The sequence below is a fragment of the Argiope bruennichi genome, chromosome 11, assembly GCF_947563725.1.
Source record: "Argiope bruennichi chromosome 11, qqArgBrue1.1, whole genome shotgun sequence".
NCBI lineage: Eukaryota > Metazoa > Arthropoda > Arachnida > Araneae > Araneidae > Argiope > Argiope bruennichi.
Genome location: NC_079161.1, coordinates 15,567,143 through 15,588,136, shown reverse-complemented (window position 1 = coordinate 15,588,136; position 20,994 = coordinate 15,567,143). Strand labels below are relative to the sequence as shown.

Sequence of the window (20,994 nt, the reverse complement as noted above, 5' to 3'; positions counted from 1 at the left end):
CAGTTTCTTTAATTAAGTTATTACTGATTAAAAAATTTTGTAATAATTATTATTTAAAAAAATTATTAACTTTAATTACCACAACAAACAGTTTTTTAACAGTTCATGAAAAAATGTATATATTTAGCGCTTTTTAACGTATTTTGGCTTTGTAAAAATAGTTTGCTTTCATATTTCACTTTTAAAAGGTTATGCTTCATTATGAGTATTTACGCATTTTTTGTTTAAATTGTCAGCTGTTGTATTTTTAGATGTCTATAAAACCTGCATTTCATAATCCAGTTTTCAATCATTCCCTTATGCATTAGAATTCTCAAATTCTTTACACGAATATGTTCCCAATGATAATATAACATTTTATTATTGTCAGAATTTAATTATTAATTTCTCTTAATTTTATTTTAATTTAATACCCAAACCGCCCTCTGCTATCGATTTTTAAGAAAACTTTGTCCAAGAATAATGTCATCATGATAATGATACAACATGAAAATACAGCCCATGAGCCGAATAAATAAATTATTTATCAAAAATTACAAAGAATGTCATAAAAATTCTTATATATTTTAAGTATTACATAAGATTACGACAGTTCCTGTAACCCTAACACTCGGAAAAGTAATTAGAAACATAAGTATTTAGCTAATACAAGGACTTATTTATGTTTGTGAAAAACGAACATATATAATTGTTTAAAGATGAATTTTTAGGAAAAATTTATCTGCATCTTCTTACTATTCTGCAGGTATATTTAACAATCAAATTTATAAAATAAAGAAAACGTCAAAATGATGCACTGTCTTAAATAGTGTCCGAAATGAGACATCCGAGGGCAACGGGTTAACATCTAGCGTTTTTACAATAAAACTAGGCTATGAATTTTTGCACATTAATAGAAGATGGTCCTTTAAAAATTTCTCTTAACTTATAAACTCAAAATTATTTGTTTTATAAGTATTAGATAGAACTGATAGAAAAAAATTGTTTTAAATCAACAAATATTGATATGATTCCAAAAATAGTTGATCGAACAATTTCTCGCGTTATAAAATGGAATTATTCTCAAGTTCCATTTAAAGGATTCTTTTTAGAATAAGTAATATATTTTTTTCTCGATTATAAATATTCAGCAAAGAAAACCGCGATAAAATTTATAAATTCCAAAACATACAATTTATGGCTCGCTATATAAAAAAAAGTCAAAACATATATCACCACAAAATACATCTAAATCTACTTTGGCGAAGCTCTACGCTAGAATATTTACGCCACGAAACTTAAAATTGTCTTTATAAATTTTTCTTTGAACCTTTAAATGGCTCAAACGACTTTTTTTTTGCAAATAGCCATTTTCTATATACTTTAATTCAACATAAAATAAGGCGAAAGGTATAATCCCCTTCATCTGGGCTTTACCAAATTCAAAAATCGAATACAAGCAAACGATAAATTTACGATTGAGACAGTTTAAATTGCTCGTTGTGTCCACGAATCTTAAACGGGCGCATATAAAACATAAACAAATTTGTTTAGCCGTCAAAAGTTATTGCTTCCATTTATCAATGATTTCTGGCGGGAAAAAAATTTAAGTTAAAATAAACATTATAAAAAGTGGCAGGCGATAAAAACTGATAGATTTTTTTATATAGTTTAACTGACTGTGTGAAATATCGGTCGTTAAAGAGTGAAAAACGGCGAAAAATTCTTTTTAAAGCATGAAATGTTTTAAATATATTTGTTTATAAATATTTTGCGAGAAGCATCAGAAGAAAATGTTGGTTTGTTTTTAATTTAGAATAAATAATGACATTTGGAAAACTTACATAGTACTAATATATTTTTAAGAAAATTGTTATATTTTTGAATGCATAAAAGAAATTGGAATCAAACGATTCATTTTGTTTTTAAGTTTTGATTTACCACATTCTGAATTAAGGAGCACTTGGTGTGTTCGACGTGTATACATCCAGATCTTCATCTTGGAGTGGCCGATGTAAATTTATTATGATTTTTTTTGCAAAATTTCTTATCAATTTCTTATTCTTTACCAATTTCTTATTCTTATTCTTTATCAATTTCTTATTCTATTTCTTATTCTTTATCAATTTCTTATTCTATTTCTTATTCTTTACCAATTTCTTATTCTATTTCTTATTCTTTACCAATTGCTTATTCTTATTCTTTACCAATTTCTTATTCTTATTCTTTATCAATTTCTTATTCTTATTCTTTATCAATTTCTTATTCTTATTCTTTGTCAATTTCTTATTCTTATTCTTTATCAATTTCTTATTCTTATTCTTTATCAATTTCTTATTCTTATTCTTTATCAATTTCTTATTCTTATTCTTTACCAATTGCTTATTCTTATTCTTTACCAATTGCTTATTCTTATTCTTTACCAATTTCTTATTCTTATTCTTTATCAATTTCTTATTCTTATTCTTTATCAATTTCTTATTCTTATTCTTTATCAATTTCTTATTCTATTTCTTATTCTTTACCAATTTCTTATTCTATTTCTTATTCTTTATCAATTTCTTATTCTATTTCTTATTCTTTATCAATTTCTTATTCTATTTCTTATTCTTTACCAATTTCTTATTCTATTTCTTATTCTTTACCAATTTCTTATTCTTTACCAATTGCTTATTCTTATTCTTTATCAATTTCTTATTCTTATTCTTTACCAATTTCTTATTCTTATTCTTTATCAATTTTTTATTCTATTTCTTATTCTTTACCAATTTCTTATTCTATTTCTTATTCTTTATCAATTTCTTATTCTATTTCTTATTCTTTATCAATTTCTTATTCTATTTCTTATTCTTTATCAATTTCTTATTCTATTTCTTATTCTTTACCAATTTCTTATTCTTATTCTTTACCAATTTCTTATTCTTATTCTTTACCAATTTCTTATTCTTATTCTTTACCAATTTCTTATTCTTATTCTTTACCAATTTCTTATTCTTATTCTTTACCAATTTCTTATTCTTATTCTTTACCAATTTCTTATTCTTATTCTTTACCAATTTCTTATTCTTATTCTTTACCAATTTCTTATTCTATTTCTTATTCTTATTTGTTGTCTTTTTCAAAATTTCTTTCTTTATGCAATCATTTGTATAGCATTTGACTTTAAAGAGGGGAATTGAAGGAATTTTGAAAGTAAATATCGCAATTAAATTCATGACTAAAGAAACTGAAATATTGAAAGTTGCGCGTACCACTCAAAAGATTTCTTAGCAAAATAAATCGAAATATTTTCATTTTAACCCTTCTTTGCATAGTGATGGAAATTTCCATCATAACATTTAGTGAACAAAAAAATTGTACTCAAAACAGGTGTAGTGTAAATTTGTTGTTGCTGGCAACTTTTTTCACGATTATTGCGTAACAAGGAACGTAGCTGTCAAAAAAAAAAAATCAAATGTCACAATCATTATACAGATGAAGAACAAACATGCCCGAACCGGGATTCGAACCCGGAACGCCCAGATCACGGGGAAGATGCGCTACCCCTATGCAAGGACGCCGGCAATTAAATTATATATTTCAGGTATTAAAATCTTCGGAAAAAATAATTTTTCAATATATTTGCATTCGAATGATAAAAAATTAAATTAAAAACCAATTTATCCAGCAATATTTTTAAGATAATTAAGAAAGTAAAAGAATCGGTCCCCACAACCAACTGTTGGTCTGAGTTTGTCAATCTTCCTAGAGTTTATGATCCTGAGATATGAAAAGAATAGTTATATCAACATACACACACACCCTCCCCTTCCCTTCCAACATCCCTATAGATCCTCTCTAGGCAGAAACTCAAGTTAGAATTTTCCAACTTTAGTAACTGCAATGATATCATCCATTTTTATTTCATTTAAAAGCTCACGACGTTTAAATACATTATTAATTGTACCCGCTTCCAACCACTTGCCAATTTTAATTACAAAATAGAATTTTGACAGAACCTCCAGCGTCAACAATTGCATCGATTTCGCCAATTCCATTTGACCCATCAATTTCATCACTGTAAGTATGATTAACTAAATAGAATGCTCTATATTTTTCAAGTTAATTTAAAGTAGAATTTTAACTTAGGTTTAAAAAATGCAATTCACCCATCTTGGGCTAAATTAATATCATTCATATAGTTGGCGAATATAGTTACTGCAAACTGAATTTTTTTTTAAGTATATTAATACATAAAAAATATTCTTATTTAGACTATTATCACAAAATAGGACAACGGCTTCCTAATAAATGCAATTGTTTACGTCTTCCCATCGCAGTGTTATCTCAGTAATCTCTTTTCAGGAATTAAATGGTCCTCAGTGTGTGTGTGTGTGCACACACACACACACACACACACACACACACACACACACACACACACACACACACACACACACACACACACACACACACAGGATGTCTATTCTCTAATCCCCTAGATATATAGTTGCAATTGAAAAATGCTTTAACTGACCGGTAAAATTATACCGGTAATTAACATTATTGTCTAATCAGTAAAAAGAATTCATAACTTTTAAGAAATGCAGTTTTTATGCTATTTCCCTGCCTTATCAATTGTTGACAATTATGCGATAAAATTGTCAAGAATTGTAAATGTCAACAATCATACGATAACAAAAAAAAAAAAAAAATCAAAAATTATACGATATAGTTTTACGAATTAAAACTGAGCAAGTTATAATTGTTTAGTTTTGATAGGAGTCTTATACAAAATATCTTTTCGAACAATTTGAAAAAACAACACACTGTTGCATATATTTTCAATCTTCAAACGATCTCTTAAGATCTGCCTAGAAACCCTGAATTGATCTACAAAATTCATTTAAATAGCGATTTTCAGCGTTTCTTAAGTCAATCAATTTTAGTCATGGAATGTGATTTTTTTTTTCGCTTAAAACATAACAGTAATTTACTAACTATGATTAATAGGACCAGGAGACTATATAAAAAAATTAGATTTGAGAAACATTTTTATCGATTGAATATCGTTTCGAGTAATATATTTATCGACTGAAGAAAATAAATTTTTATTCTTAGCATTTTCAGCATTTTTTTAAAACTTTAACTGCATTTCTATCACTTTTTCTAATGATTTAGAAATTAATCATTTAGCCACAACAGGGAAAAGCATCCTGCTTGTATCGAAATATTTATCCAGAGTTTTAGAAACGAATTCATTCATTCAAACAACGGCTTATCAAAACTGATTTGAAAGTCAAATCTTTCAAAAAAAAAAATCTTGATTACACAAATACACGCACATCCTTTGTCCAACATATAATTAAAGCACAACTCATCAAGCTTAAATTGAAGCAACAATGCTTCTTTATCTCCATCTTATACTTCATTATCAAAACAGACGATTTTTTTTTCGTTCCCACTCAAAAGACTCGACAGTTTTCGCCGAGTTTTAAAATCCCATTCCGCGCTAATTAGTGGACTTAATTAAGTGTAATTACATCGACTTTGTCTACTTTATCCTTTCACTTTCTTTGAAAAGACAGAAAAATGCAATTTCAGCGTCAATAAAGAAGATATTTCATTCCCTTTTTGGCAATAATGCTCGGAATTCTCCTGATTATAAGTTTTAATTCTCGCTTCATTTGAGGAAAAAGTTTTGATAATGAAGATATGAGCTTATTTGCATCCATGTCCAAATTTTAAAATGTGGGCAATTTTTTTTTTTTTCATCTTTAAGCGCATCTCTCTTGGCATTGTTAGTATATATAAAAGGTAAACCATTTCCAGAAGAATATGACGAGTAAAAATTCTATTGTGTGTGTGACATTTGGCTTAAATGCGAAAGGTCGCCTACCCGTGAAATGTTCATTTTTATCAAAACAATACGTCCCTTTTAAATAATGTGCATATTTACGGAAAATTGATCCAGTGAATATTTTTTTTCCTTTAATTACTAAGAGCTCTTTCAAAATGCAAGCATTCTTTTTCTTTAGAATTCTTTCCAAAAAATTATTTAAAATGGCACAGAAAAGAATAGCCGGGGTAAAAATTCTCAGGCTTCTATTCTTTGTTTGTTTGTTTTTTAAATATACTTTTAATAGAAAAGATTTTTGTCTCTTAATTTAATGTTTCACTAATTCATAATCATAATTAAAATTTATCATTTTTAATGTTTGCTAGTTCTTATTGAGCTAATATTTCAAGCAAATATATTATATATATAAAAAGGAGAGTTATTTGATCTTTTATAAATTAAAATTTTAAAGACTTTGGCTGATTATTTTGCAAAATTTGAACATAATTATTTTACAAAAAATAATTGACTTCAAAGCAAATGATGTCAAAATATAAGGGATTATCGCATAATGAAATTTCGTATAAAAACTTAATTCATATTACAAAACAATTATGAACAGTTCTCATTGAAAGCAATCAACGAGCTTGCATTAGGAATAAAAAATTTAACAATTCCAAAATATTTTTTTAAGAAAAAGTCTTATTTTGGTGCGATTAGGCAAGCAAATTCTTACACTTATTGTTTATAAATAAAAAGCGGTAAAAAAAACAGTTCACTACAAATGTGTCCAGTTAAAAATTAGGGATAGTTCTTAAAGCAACATACAGCGATTTCACACTGTATGGAACGTATTCCCCTTTTTGCATAAGATAACTCTGACTCAATCGTAAAGAATTCCGACTTAGAAATTTCGTTGATCAAATTTAAAATACACTCGAATTAGAATAAAAAATTTATTAATAGTAATTTATGAAGGTTTGCGTATGCAAATATGAATATTTACCGGAACGAGACAAATAAAAAAAATTAAAATGAAATCTACGATCGCAAATTTCAAGTTATCATGTGAGAACATTATTATTTTTAAGTCATTATTTATCCTAATTAATTTAAATCATTAATCAGTTAAAACCGGTTAAACAAAATTTTAGAACTCGACCGATTTTCAAATGAAATAACAGCTACGATGTCATAGTTCTAAGTCAACCTTTTACAAACGCATCTGCTGTCAAAGAAGCATACGTAATAATAAAGCAATACTGGTGAAAGCAGGCCAACCTTTTAAAAACGCATCTACTTTGAAAGAAGCATACATAATAATGCAATACTGGTAAAAGCAGGTAGAAAAATAGATGCGATTAAAAGATGATGATGAAAATTGCCATTTATACTTTATTCATTGCCCACGCGATTTCGAGTTTCGAAAACACCTAACCAAAACAACATCATGTTCTCACATGATAATAATAAGCTTGTTAGATAATTCTTGACTTAATGCGTGTTTAATCTGTATCTAATTTTATACTAGATCTATAAAAATGCAGAGAAACCTGCACATCCATGTGGAGATGTCAAAATTATATGTTTGCATTAATTTCTGACATATATCTGAAAGATTAGAATCTATGTCTACTTTTTTATGACCACTAAAGTCATAAATATAATAAGCTAAATGAGGTTTGGTTTAGTTATGTTAACGTCACGTTTTTAAAGAAACTCTGGGTTATTATGAGACGGTCCTTGTAATTTTGATCCGCGGTCAGATGACGAGGACGAAGCCTGATCTGGAATCCCCCCCTCTGCAAATTTCCACACCTCAACAGACAAGCTAAATGAAAGAATGAAGTTTGGAATGTAATTTTGACTAAAATATAAAGGAAATTTTAAACTAAATTCGCCTATGAATTCTATTTCTCCGCTTTTATGTCCATTCATGTATTTAGAGAAAAAATATCTGGTGTAACACACATCTTTCAAGTTAGTACCTCAAATAGAAACAAAGAACTGTAACAATCATTGAAAAAATGGCATAAACAAAAGAAATTTTCGACTTCAAGATTTCTGTAAATTTTTCCAGTAAATGCTCAAGATTTCAATAAATCTTAGCATTAGAAATTTCTCTGAAAAAAAAATCTAATTCATGCATAAATATACATAAATACAAAAATAATATACTCTTGAAATCAGTCGAATTTGTTTTAGTGTCCTGGAACCAAAATTAAAATTCCATTTTAAATTTCGTCTAATCTGTAAAGAATATGAGATGCTTTTTAAATAACCGATGAATATTGAAAATATAATAATTAAAACTTTGAGAACTAGAAAAAATCATTTTTTTTAAAAAATTGAGCTAGGCTTTTTTAACCCTAAAAACACCGATAATGAATCATTTAAAAATTGTTATGTAAAATGAAGCTAGAAAAACTGAATAGCAACTATGGATTGATGAATTATAATTGCCAAAGTCGTCGACCAGAAATCGAGGAAAAAAACAAATCCCTTTTTACAAATAAAACAAACCAATTTTACGGCCTCATTTATTTTATTTTGAAAAGAGCAATCACATTAGCTTAAAGATTGAAAAACAATTTTTCATCGAAATCATTTATCACGTAATACATAATCCTCGCATTCTACTTATCATAATCTTTATGTTACGCAAAGGAGTTTTTGCTTCATTTCCATTTAAAAACAATTATTATATCTCAATATGCTTTATCCTTTCATCCTTGCGTCCTATATTTTTACAGATTTACAAATATATTTCGGAAAAACTAATCCGTAGAAGTTTTTTCAAAAAAATATATCGATAATTAATCAGAATTCTTAAAATTTTATAAAACTACTTTCAAAGAAGAAGATTTAAAATAATCGTTTGCGCTTCTAAATTGAAAATAGCGAATGATTGTTAATTGCTGTTCCAAAGCGATGTCTGTTTCTGCATTTAAAATATTTAAATTAAATTATTTGTTTGCCTTTTTATTTTTTAACATAAAAGCATAATCAACAATGAATTTCTATTTCCACAAGCAATAATTTAAAAAATAAAATCTACGATCGCAAATTTCAAGTTCTTATGTGAAAACATTATTATTTTTAAGTCATTATTTGTCTTCATTAATTTAAGTCATTAACCAGTTTAAACTGGTTCGAAACAATCACGAGACTTCTCTATCGGTGTCTATCCCTCTAAATATTATATAGTTAATAATTTTTTTAAACTTTCATTTTTAATTTTTCTAGCTGGCAACAAATTTTTGGAGCACGACCGATTTTGAGAGGAAAAAAACCATCGTTTTTCTAAATATCGACACATACGTAATTTGATAGTCTCGTGATTATTTCAAACCGGTTTAAACTAGTTAATGACTTAAATTAATTCAGACAGTAAGAATCCAGAGAATGAATAATTTGGAAATCAAGTTGTCACTTTAATTGGCGATAAATCGCCAAATTGACAAAATTCTGCATTATTTTCTATTAACCTTAAAAGCGAAAAATTGATTCCTCAAAAGCGATAAATCGCCAACTTGTTGCATATCCATTTTGAGGCTTCAAAAACCTCAAACCAAAGCAATATCATGTTCTCACATGACAATAACTGCACTCATTTTTACAATCGTAAATGAAATTTGATAATTTTTTCACAAAAAAGCGTGTTATTTAAATTTGTAAGCAAGTTTTAATTTTTTCATATTCTCTTCATCGAATTTGAAAGATGGAAAACCTTGGCGAAACTGAAAAAATTGAAGATATGAGATCCTAATATTATTTTTACTGTTATTTCGATACTGAAAAAAAATATTAAATATATTCCTCATATTAACATCATTTCAGTGCTATTTACAGTTCATAAGTTTCAAACTTTATTGCTATTCTCAATAATTCAATGAATGTTTTTTGCTATGATTTAAGACAAATATTTACAATATACTAATTTAAATGAATTCGTATTAACACTTGACTAAAGAAGCGGTAGGGGTCTCCCGCATACTCTAATAATGGTGTTATCCCAGAAATCTTTACTAACGTAAAAGAATTAAGAAATACACATCTTTGGCGTGAATTTAGCATTTTTATTGAATTTATTATGGCGAGTAATTTGGCGAGTAATCACTGGAATGACTTAGACTGGTTAGACTTTTTCTGGGTGGATTTAGCACAAAATTTGAAAGAAATCTATAAATTTGGTATAATAGCCGTATACCAAACTACATTTGTCTAGATCAAAGCCATCTTTATCTCAGACAGACAGACATGAGAATATTTATCCGAAAAGGTGTTCTTTTTTTTAATTCAGAGAGGCCTACAATGTGGAAATTGTCAAAATTTCGAGTTTGAATTTGACTATTATTACACTTTCTCTATACTACGTACACGAGAAAGTAAAAATTTAACTTTTTAAAATTACTTATTCCTGGTTAATTATTAACGTAAACATCATACATTTTTTAATACTTGAATTAATTTGTTGCTTAATTATAAGTTAATAATTAGTCCTACTTAAATTCATTCTTTTCGTTGAAATATCTACATTTGAATGCTACAGAAATCGTTTTCAAACGCTTTTTCAATTTTCTTCTGGCTCGCCATAAATGCCCTTATAAATCTTTAAAAAAAACAAAAAAGGCCCATATGTATGAATTTCTATGTTTTTTTTATTCCTTTTAAAAATGGTTGTCATTTTAATGGCTTCTTAATCTGATCTCAATCTGAGTTTGCTATCAATGGAACATCCAAGTCATTATGGTAGCGGAGAGACATTTAGTTATAATTTTATGAATGCAAGTATGGTGGTAGCTTCATAAGCCAGTTAACAGCCTCCGGACAAAAAATATTTATTTGTATCTTTGTTGAAACCAATAAAATCAGTCTTTTCATCACAATCTTGTGAATAGCGGTGAAAGCAAGCATTTAAAATGTAATTTTACGAATTCTGATAAAAACAGCCATTTAATTGTAATCTCGCGAATACCGATGAAACCAGAGTATTTCACTGTTAATACTGACAAAAGCAGACATTTAATGGCAACTTCTTTAATACCGATAAAGCAATCATTTAATGGTCATTTTGAGAATACCAATAAAAGTAAAGTTTTGTGTAAATAAATGGAATTCGGAAAAAAAAATGATACATTATGGGATCGAAGAATGTTAAATCATCATGTTAATTTACATTCTAATTAAAGATAAAATCTTGTGTAAATGGAATTAGAAGGTAAATAAATTAGTAAAGTAAGTAAATTATGATAAATGAATGTAAATTATGATACTCAGTGTCTCTAAAAGCAAGTTCCTTTCAAAATGAATGACAACTTTGGGTAAAACTTTACAGACTCAATAAAGCAGTCCTTCAGTATGTTCTGGGATTAGGGGCATTTTTAATAATTTAGTCCTAGATAATAGCAGCACAGATAATAATTAATATTTATAAAGCTAATTTAATATTTTCAGAGATCAAAACAATAAACAGATAAAGCCGGAATTCGAATAAATATGTAAATAATAGTTTCCTTATACTTTAGATAACTTAAGAATTAATATAAAAATTTCAAATCTATACAAAGTCCAATATGAATTAAAACTCGTTTCAAAAATTAAATTAAGTATAAATAGTATCTCTGTATCAGTATCTAGTTCAGTATCTTTAATAAAGCATGAGAAATGAAAAATTCCTCTCGAAATATTGATTAAAATAGAAATTGAATTAAAGGAAGAATGCGTTAACTTTTTCAAAAACAAGAGTCGCTACAAAAATAATAAAAATAATAATAATTTTTAATGACATATATTCATTAATTTAAATTCAAAAAATAAAACTTTAACAGAATTCGAGAAAGAAACAAATTCAAATTCGGAGATAAAAACTAACTTTTAATGACTGACTGTATTCATCATAATTTTAAAAAATTGAAGAAATATCTTTTTTTAAAAAAACTCTATAATCCATGCAACCTCAATATCTAAGCTTAAAATATTGATTTTAAGGCTTAATATTTTTAAGATTGTTCATCTTAGTTTTAACCTCTGATGTCCTATTTTCTAGAAGTAAATTGACGTACTTCAAGAAAATAGAATTTTCGATAAGAATTAGAGTGAATAATCTTTCTCCAAAATACAAAATAGTTCTGAATTATTATTTTCAATAATCCAAAAGGTAGTCAAAAGTTTTTAAAAACCTTCCACCAAATCAAATATAATGATTTGCAATTTGTCATTAAAGTTCAGAAAAATAATAGAGAAAAAAGAATTTCCTGTCTGGAATATTCTATAAAGAAAATCTTAACAAAAGAATTTCTTTATTTAAATTTCTTTATACAAGAATAAATTTTAGAATTAAATTAAAATTGATTTTATGCATAGAAATTCAATTACTCTTTTTAATCATATAAAATACTGCCAAAGGTCTTAAACGCAAATTAACGCAAAAGATAAAATTATTGCTTGCTTGAATTCTAGACGATAAAATGGCAAATACAAAAAATTGATTTTACTTTCTTACATGAAAAATATAACTATTGCCTGCATTTTTTTATTCAGTGATGCCAATTAATAACGATTGCCTACATATTTTATTCAGTGATGTCAATCAATAACGATTGCCTACATATTTTATTCAGTGATGTCAATCAATAACTATTATCTACATATTTTATTCAGTTATGCCAATCAATAACTATTATCTACATTCTTATTCAGTTATGTCAATCAATAACTATTATCTACATTCTTATTCAGTTATGTCAATCAATAACTATTATCTACATTCTTATTCAGTGATGTCAATCAATAACTATTATCTACATATTTTATTCAGTGATGTCAATCAATAACTTATCTACATATTTTATTCAGTGATGCCAATCAATAACTATTATCTACATTCTTATTCAGTGATGCCAATCAATAACTATTATCTACATATTTTATTCAGTGATGCCAATCAATAACTATTATCTACATATTTTATTCAGTGATGCCAATCAATAACTATTATCTATATATTTTATTCAGTGATGTCAATCAATAACTATTATCTACATATTTTATTCAGTGATGCCAATCAATAACTATTATCTACATATTTTATTCAGTGATGCCAATCAATAACTATTATCTACATATTTTACATATTTTATTCAGTGATGCCAATCAATAACTATTATCTACATATTTTATTCAGTGATGCCAATCAATAACTATTATCTACATATTTTATTCAGTGATGCCAATCAATAACTATTATCTACATTCTTATTCAATGATGTCAACTAGTGCCTGCATCGTTATTCGACGATGTCAATTAATAAATATTTGGTTACTATATGATTGTACGACCTTGAGTTCGAAACCAAATTCCACGGTTTCTTCGTCATACGAAGACCAAAGGGACAAATATTTGCCTAAAAATATAGCTGAGAAATTTGGAAAGATTTAGACCACGCAGTCATTATCATCTCATGTAATAACTCTCATGTAGTATAAAACGTATGTAGTTGTAAAACGTTAATGTAACTGAAATAAAAACTAGTAATTGATTAAGAATTAATCAAATTACTTAAAATGCAATGAATTTTATAAAAGAAAATAAATTGTACCCAGATTTGTAATATAACTTTTCAGAAAAAATTATTTTTCAATAAGCTATTTTCAAATTTAAAAAAAGTATTTTAAATTAAAAAAAGTTAAAATTAAAAATTTCAATCTTAAATAAATAATAGTTTTCTTTAAAAGTACTTCTATAGTTTCCTTTTTTTTAATTTAAGGTAATTAACTATTCGTATATTTAACAATTTTATCGAAAATCTACCGACCGTTGTATTCCTTAAAGATTCTGATTATTAAGTAACATTTCATACATTATTAATTGTGCAATGCTTTTCTTACTAAAAGCCAATGGAAATTCTCTGCCATGCAATTGAGAATTTTAAACAGAGCATCGGTTGCTAAGCAACGGTTTATTATCAAATCAGTATAAAATCTCTACAATGAATTGCTATTCTAAGTGTTATTAAAATATTACTTATTTTTTATTATTTGGCAATTTGTCCGTACTCGTATGTCTGATTCTGTTTCAATAACGTTTTGCAATATATTTGATACGAACAAATTGTAAAGAGTTTTAGTATCCAAATAATTGAAATTAAGTTGAACCCTTAAATTTCAATTAGTTTTATATGAGATTCATGCAAAAATTTTTTGCTTACGACACAATTGCTGCAGAAATCAATCTTTCCACCTCCAAATCTTTCTTGTAAAGGATCTTTGGACTTACCTATAAAGGAAAATAAAAGACGTTATTAAAAGTGATCAAAATAATCTAAAAATATGAAAATGAATATTTATGTTACTTTTACAAGTCTATAGTTTGTGCCTGATCTTTGTGAAATTTGGCACACATTTTTTAAGAAAAGAGTACTGATATCAATAGTTGTTCAAAATGAGAAAGAATAGTGTAATGTATAAATATGGAGATCTCGGAGGCAGATGGCAATGACTTAGCACCTGACTATCACGATTTGCTTAGTTTAATTTGGATGGATTTAGTTAAAACATTCAGATAGGAGCTGTAATTCATATTTTTCGTTCATGGGCTATTACTACAAGAGCACTTTGTTTTATCGTGTGCCGCTGAAGTAATGTAAAAAGTAAAATCTATCCATAAAAGAATAATGACATAATGCAATCGTTGTGAGTCAATAGTTTGCAGATTTTTAAAAACATTTCAAACAAAGAAGCAAATAAACAATTAGGGTTATAACATCAAACTCTTATGCATATATTATAAAATTTATTATATAAGCTACATTTATAATACTGAATTGAAGTTAAAAATAAATCCTGTTATTTTGATTAATACACGTTAACTATTTAATTATAGAAAAATTTTTCTAGTTACTAAACGAAATAAATTGTTGGTAACACGTATCATCTAATAAATCATTCAAGTGTAAGCAACAGGTGACTAGCACACTTTAATGCAACATCTAATTGTGAGCAACCATTGGTACACGCACCCTTATGGGGCTTTTCCATGTGATTTATTGGTGGTACATGCACCCTGATGGGACATTTCAGCATGATCCACTGGTGATACGTGCACTCTGATAGGACATTTCAACGTGATCCACTGGTGATACGTGCAACCTGATGGGACATTTCAATGTGATCCCCAGGTGATACGTGCACCCTGATGGGACACTTTCAGTGTGATCCCCTGATGTTACGTGCACCCTGATGGGACACTTCAGTGTGATCCACTGGTGATACGTGCAACCTGATGGGACATTTCAGTGTGATCCCCTGGTGATACGTGCACCCTGATGGGACACTTTCAGTGTGATCCCCTGATGTTACGTGCACCCTGATGGGACACTTCAGTGTGATCCACTGCTGATACGTGCAACCTGATGGGACATTTCAGTGTGATCCCCTGGTGATACGTGCACTCTGATAGGAAATTTCAGCGTGATCCACTGGTGATACGTGCACTCTGATAGGAAATTTCAGCGTGATCCACTGGTGATACGTGCACTCTTATAGGAAATTTCAGCGTGATCCACTGGTGATACGTGCACTCTGATAGGAAATTTCAGTGTGATCCACTGGTGATACGTGCACTCTGAAAGGAAATTTCAGCGTGATCCACTGGTGATACGTGCACTCTGATAGAACATTTCAGTGTGATCCACTGGTGATACGTGAACTCTGATAGAACATTTCAGCGTGATCCACAGGTGATACGTGCAACCTGATGGGACATTTCAGTGTGATCCCCTGGTGATACATGCACCGATGGGACACTTTCAGTGTGATCCCCTGGTGTTACGCGCACCCTGATGGCACACTTTCAGTGTGATCCCCTGATGTTACGTGCACCCTGATGGGACACTTCAGTGTGATCCCCTGATGTTACGTGCACCCTGATGGGACACTTCAGTGTGATCCACTGGTGATACGAGCAACCTGATGGAACACTTCAGTGTGATCCACTGGTGATACGTGCACCTTGGTGGCACATCTAAATGCGAGCTCACGATGATGGGACATCTAAGTATGATCCACTTGTAGATATGCACACCCTCATGGGATATACAAAAGCGGGACATAGATAGTCTGATTTCAAACCATAAAATTCATCAAGGTCTTATGCGAAATTTCTCTCATAAATTCGTACCTCAGACGAACTGCTGAAAAAAGTAGCAAAATAAAAAAAAAGTATTACATAATTTTTATTTTAGTGGTTTAAGTTGCTCGCTACTTTACTAGTTGCAAAACAGGCCTCTTAAGTTGTACGCAGTTATGTTATCGGGTAAGAGAGTGAACTGACGATTAAAACACCACTGTTTTGCATCTAAATAAAAAGAAACGAACATTTTAATAAAAAACGATTGTAGGTTTTAAAAACATTATAAAATGATTGTTTTTTTTAAATGAGAACTTTGAATTTTATTTATTTTTTTTTAATTTGAAACAAATTTTTAGAATTCTACTTCTGTATTACGTAGATGATTGCAAACGATGAATAGTTCAGATAGATACTTCCATTTTTTTCCTTTGAAAATTCAAATTTCTTGGAAGAAAACAAGTTTGAAAAAAGGCAAAAACTTCTAGTAGTATTTTTAATGTCACTCTGAGTCCTAGGTTCGAAAAATATTCCTATTTTGAAACAGTTTTCACTGGACTTCAAATGGCAATATAATGATGTTCAAGAAAAACGGTAAAAATCAAATTTCGAAAGATAAAAAAAAAAAACTTTCTAACTGCTGAATCTCGAAAAGCATTGCATATCAGTATTAACAAGCATAATAGTTATCGAGAAATACATTGAGATTTAATAATTAGTGCATTAGTGCAAAATGTGCAAATGATTATTTCAAATTCAATTTTTATCCCTTAAAATTGGATTATCTGTGTCATAAAAACTTTCTTTCATATAAAGTTTAAAAAAAGCTATATTTGGTAAGTTTGTGATTAGTTGTTACTCAAACTTTACATTACAGGAAACTTCACAAACACAAACGACAAAATTTCTAAGAGATACCGCCATTCAAGAGCAAGTCCCCGAAATTGATATTTAGCACCGACATTTGGGGGATTTCACATCTCGTTCAGGAAACAATATCTCAGAATTATGCTCCCCATAGGGCTGAAAACTGCTCGGAATCCCCGCGGATACCGTTAAGAAAACTTGAAGCTCTTATTAACTGAAACGCGAGTAGAAGGAGCAAGTAACGGCCGCATAAATTGTAATGAAACCGTCGCCATGCCTAATAATATGATCGTAAATAAAACGCCGATCCAGGTGGCTTTGCTGCGACAAATAGACGGGAAGATTCGGAAATCAAGCTGCTAAAGGACATTTCGAAGATGTCCTTATGATTTATGCAGTAATTATTAATGAATAAAGAATTTGATCACTGCTTAAAATCGTCCACGTCATCTGACCACGATTGATAAAGACAGAAGAGCCTTTGCAGTGATTTTTAATATAATTAACCCTTTCTAGGGCCGTGGGAAGTATGTTTCCCACCAAATTTATCAATCTTTGTATGAAATTATGTAAGTTGGCATAAGTTCTGACGATTTTTTTAGCCGAAAGTCAGAAACTTAGATGCTTCAGTTCTTTATCTTAGACAAAATGATGTGTCTTGATTAGTTACTCAATTATTAATTAACCAAATTAATTAATTAATCAAATTAAATTTATCTAATAAGCTAAATAAATCCCTTTTCTTATTCTAATTTCAAGCCTAAAAATATTTTAACATAATATGACTAGAAAAAAATGACCCTTTAAAGGGTTAACTTAATTTTATGACTCTTTAAGGGAATAGTGGTCAGTGATATAAATAAAAACGAACAAAAGTTTGAAAGTTTCTTATTGTTTCATAACCAAAATATAAATTATATTCAACTAAAATAGTATTATAAAATTTATTGAAGAACAAAATGTTTAAAATGCATAGAGAAAAAAAAAAGCATATTTTAATGACTTTCTCAAAACGGTGTTCTAATTATATTTAAATATTTTTGAAATGTTCCTGGAGCCTGAGAAAATTTAAAAAAAAAATGACAATGAAGATTTAGATTAAAAATTAAAAGAAAACTGTTCATACATTTTATGATACGACTTATTTTAGAAAGCTAGAAGTCAATTATACTTAAGAAAAATTAAATAGTTATGAAAATATAGTGCGTGTGCAAAAAAATATTTCTAAACAGGCAGCTTTTAATTGGCGTTACAAAATTATATCCAATTTTATTCGAAATATTTGTAGAATAATAAAGTAAAAATAATAGAAATAAATCGGCTAGATTTTGAAATTTTTAAAAAATTATATATTTTTTAAATATAAAAAAATAATCTTTAATTTTAAAGGCTTTTTTATAGACAATTAAAATTTATATTTGAATACATAAGCATAAAACAATTATATCGCCCTAAGTGCCTAATAGAGTCCACCTCACCTTAAGCAATATTGATATAAATAAAATTTTGTTTGTATGATTCAGATTTGGAAGCCCACGTGCACTAAAAATAAACTTATTCAATTCCTCTGTTAGAAAGGGAGCATTATGTGATACTATAATAGATTAGCCAGCTTCGGCGAATTGCTGTTTACCAAAAATATTAATAGCATTAACCTAATTTTGTCAGCAAATAAAGTTTGGTTCATATTCGGTTTCACTGTATTAGATACAAGCTAATGCTGATATCACAGGTAATAATTTTTTCTTGACAGGATTGAAACCGGTGATTCGGTGGTTATCAGTTCTCGTATATGTACCGAGATGGTAGCTGATCCTGATGGTGTTTCTTGTTTCCTAATTAGAGTTCCGCTTCGTCGGAAGAGATATGGGAACGTAATGGTGACTTTGGTTCTGACAGTGATTGATGGATGGATAAGAAGAGGAGAAGGGCCTTCTTAACACAAATAGTAACGAAGAAAGAATTGCTGGGATTTTTTTCAGTGGTACATCCACTGATAAATGGTATAAAGGACTGCAATAATTCGGAATAAAACACATATATATGTGTGTGTGTGTGTGTGTGTGTGTAATGATATTTTAAACTCTAATTTAAATCTAAATTAATTCCCTAAGTTTTATCTTAAATTAGCTCATAGTAACTTCATTCTAAAATATTCTCTTATTTCCTGATCCAATTTCACTTTTTCTATTTAATTAATTCAAGAGAAGCTTTGTAAAATGCTTTTCTCAGCAGTTCCCACGCTCCGAGTGAAAGGATAAAAATTGCTGATTTAAACAAATTCTTTTTTAAAAGATTCCTGTGTTTCCCTTGCCTGGTCGGCGCGTGTACCGAAAATCCTTATCAGAATCTTAATATATTAGCACTATGAAAAATATATTTTCCCCATCGATATTTTATATTATATAAGGATGGGATAATTTATTTCTCCCTCTTTTTAAGCTCTTCTCTAGCCTAATCTTTTCCTGTGGCCGGACGTACCTCGTCCGCGCCTCTTGTAAATAAATCATGCCTGCCTCCCGTGAGAGAATAAAGCGAACTTAAAAAATCGAAAGTCTCTTCTTCGAAACTGCCTTCTGATTAATAAATTATATGCTTACATTATATATGTTAGTTAAAAATAATTATATATATAAGTAATGATGCCGAGGTTATTACATTGGAAGAGGTAGGAGAGTTATATCGATTTATTACATTGTATCAGATAGATGTAATATTACTCGTAATAAAACGAATGAGTTCGAGAAAAATATCAGTCGTAATCAAAAACTGATACCTACTACCTGATACTCTTATCTGAATCAGTTGCATGTATATTTGATACTTTTGATAGCTTGATACTAAGTATAAAGTTAAGATAGTATCACCAACCTTACAACTTATTGAACCAAAAGAGTTCTATTCTGGTAAACATAGATATAACTAAATTTCTATTTTAGATTATATCAGTATTTAGCATTCTGATCAGTAGAACATAGAGCGTTCTGACTGATAAACAACATCTGCAGTTTGGCGAAATCTGTCTTTTTGGCATTCTGTTATAGTTTTAATTTGCGGTATCTTTGGAAACTTTAGTCACTTTCATATAAGAAATTATTGGCGATATTAGATCAGCATCTCACACTGGGGAAAATTTTTCTTAATTATTTGAAATATATGTTTTTTTAAGATGCTAAAATTACTTTGGAATTGTATAAATGGGAAATTTACTGTTTAAATAAATTTTGTGAAACCAGCATAACTGTTTTATTTCGCCATCTCTCTTGAATATAGAGAGTGAAGTAAGGAAAGTGACCATTGATGATGTAATGATTCAGCTTCTTCCCTGCTTGACTATGGTGACGTTTCTTTTCCCACGCTCCATCATTAGCATCCAGACAGCAGTATCAGCATTGGCGACGCCCTACCGCAGTGTAAGTGCTTCCAGAAGTGCCAGGTGGTCAACTCCTTTAAAGTAAGGACCTCTGGGCAATTAGTGCTAGTCCAGATAAGGGACCCCACCTGCATTGTATTTGAAACAGATGTAAACCTGCATTCTTTACATTGTGGAGGGTGGCTCCCCAACGCATTCCCACGGTCGACGATAGACCAGTGAAGTAGTTGCTGAACGATTATTGGATAACCGGGAAAATGATCCGATGTGAATGAGGGTGGGAACAGGATAAAAGTGCGAGGAGATTGGAAGAGAAGAATGGTGGACACTGAGGCAGAAAGCGGAGTGTCCGACTAGAATTCCACCCGAAAAGATTCGGTGGATCCCTGGAGCTACGCCTGTTTGCGAGAACGCAACGAGTCGGCTAGCTGTTTTCTTAAGAGGTTTCTCCGAAGTATTCGAGGAACTATCCTTGTTGTGTCGAATAAAAATCATTTAACCTAGAATTCATTTAACCTAGATGATGAACTGTAAATTTATGTAAATAAAGCTGTAAATAAAGAATTTGATCATAACTCTACATTTTATTGGATCGAGAATTTACAATGATTTTTCTGCTCGCAGGGTTTCATATATCTTTCAAATAAAGTAAAAAGCTTTCGAAATTGACACAATAGTTGTAGCTTGTGATCTTTGTCGTTGGATTTTATCCTTTTAATGTACTGTGAAGAAACATTTTAGGAATGTTTCCTGAGAAAGGAATGGAATGGCGTTAATTGATGACATTAAGAGAGCATGAATTTTTTAATGAAATAAAATTTGATGAAA

At 29.3% G+C, this 20,994-nt stretch overlaps 1 protein-coding gene across 4 annotated transcripts in view; it reads right to left on the bottom strand.

Moving 5' to 3' along the window:
- Positions 1-20,994, bottom strand: part of LOC129956867 (putative polypeptide N-acetylgalactosaminyltransferase 9) — an 881,963-nt gene that overhangs the window by 556,052 nt on the left and 304,917 nt on the right. Inside the window, exon 3 of one of the 4 annotated variants that reach the window (XM_056068829.1) lies at positions 14,008-14,075. The exons of the other annotated variants lie outside the window; for them this stretch is intronic. The gene's annotated coding sequence lies outside the window, so the exon portion shown is untranslated. The remainder of the gene's footprint in view (positions 1-14,007; positions 14,076-20,994) is intronic. 4 annotated transcript variants of the gene reach the window in all.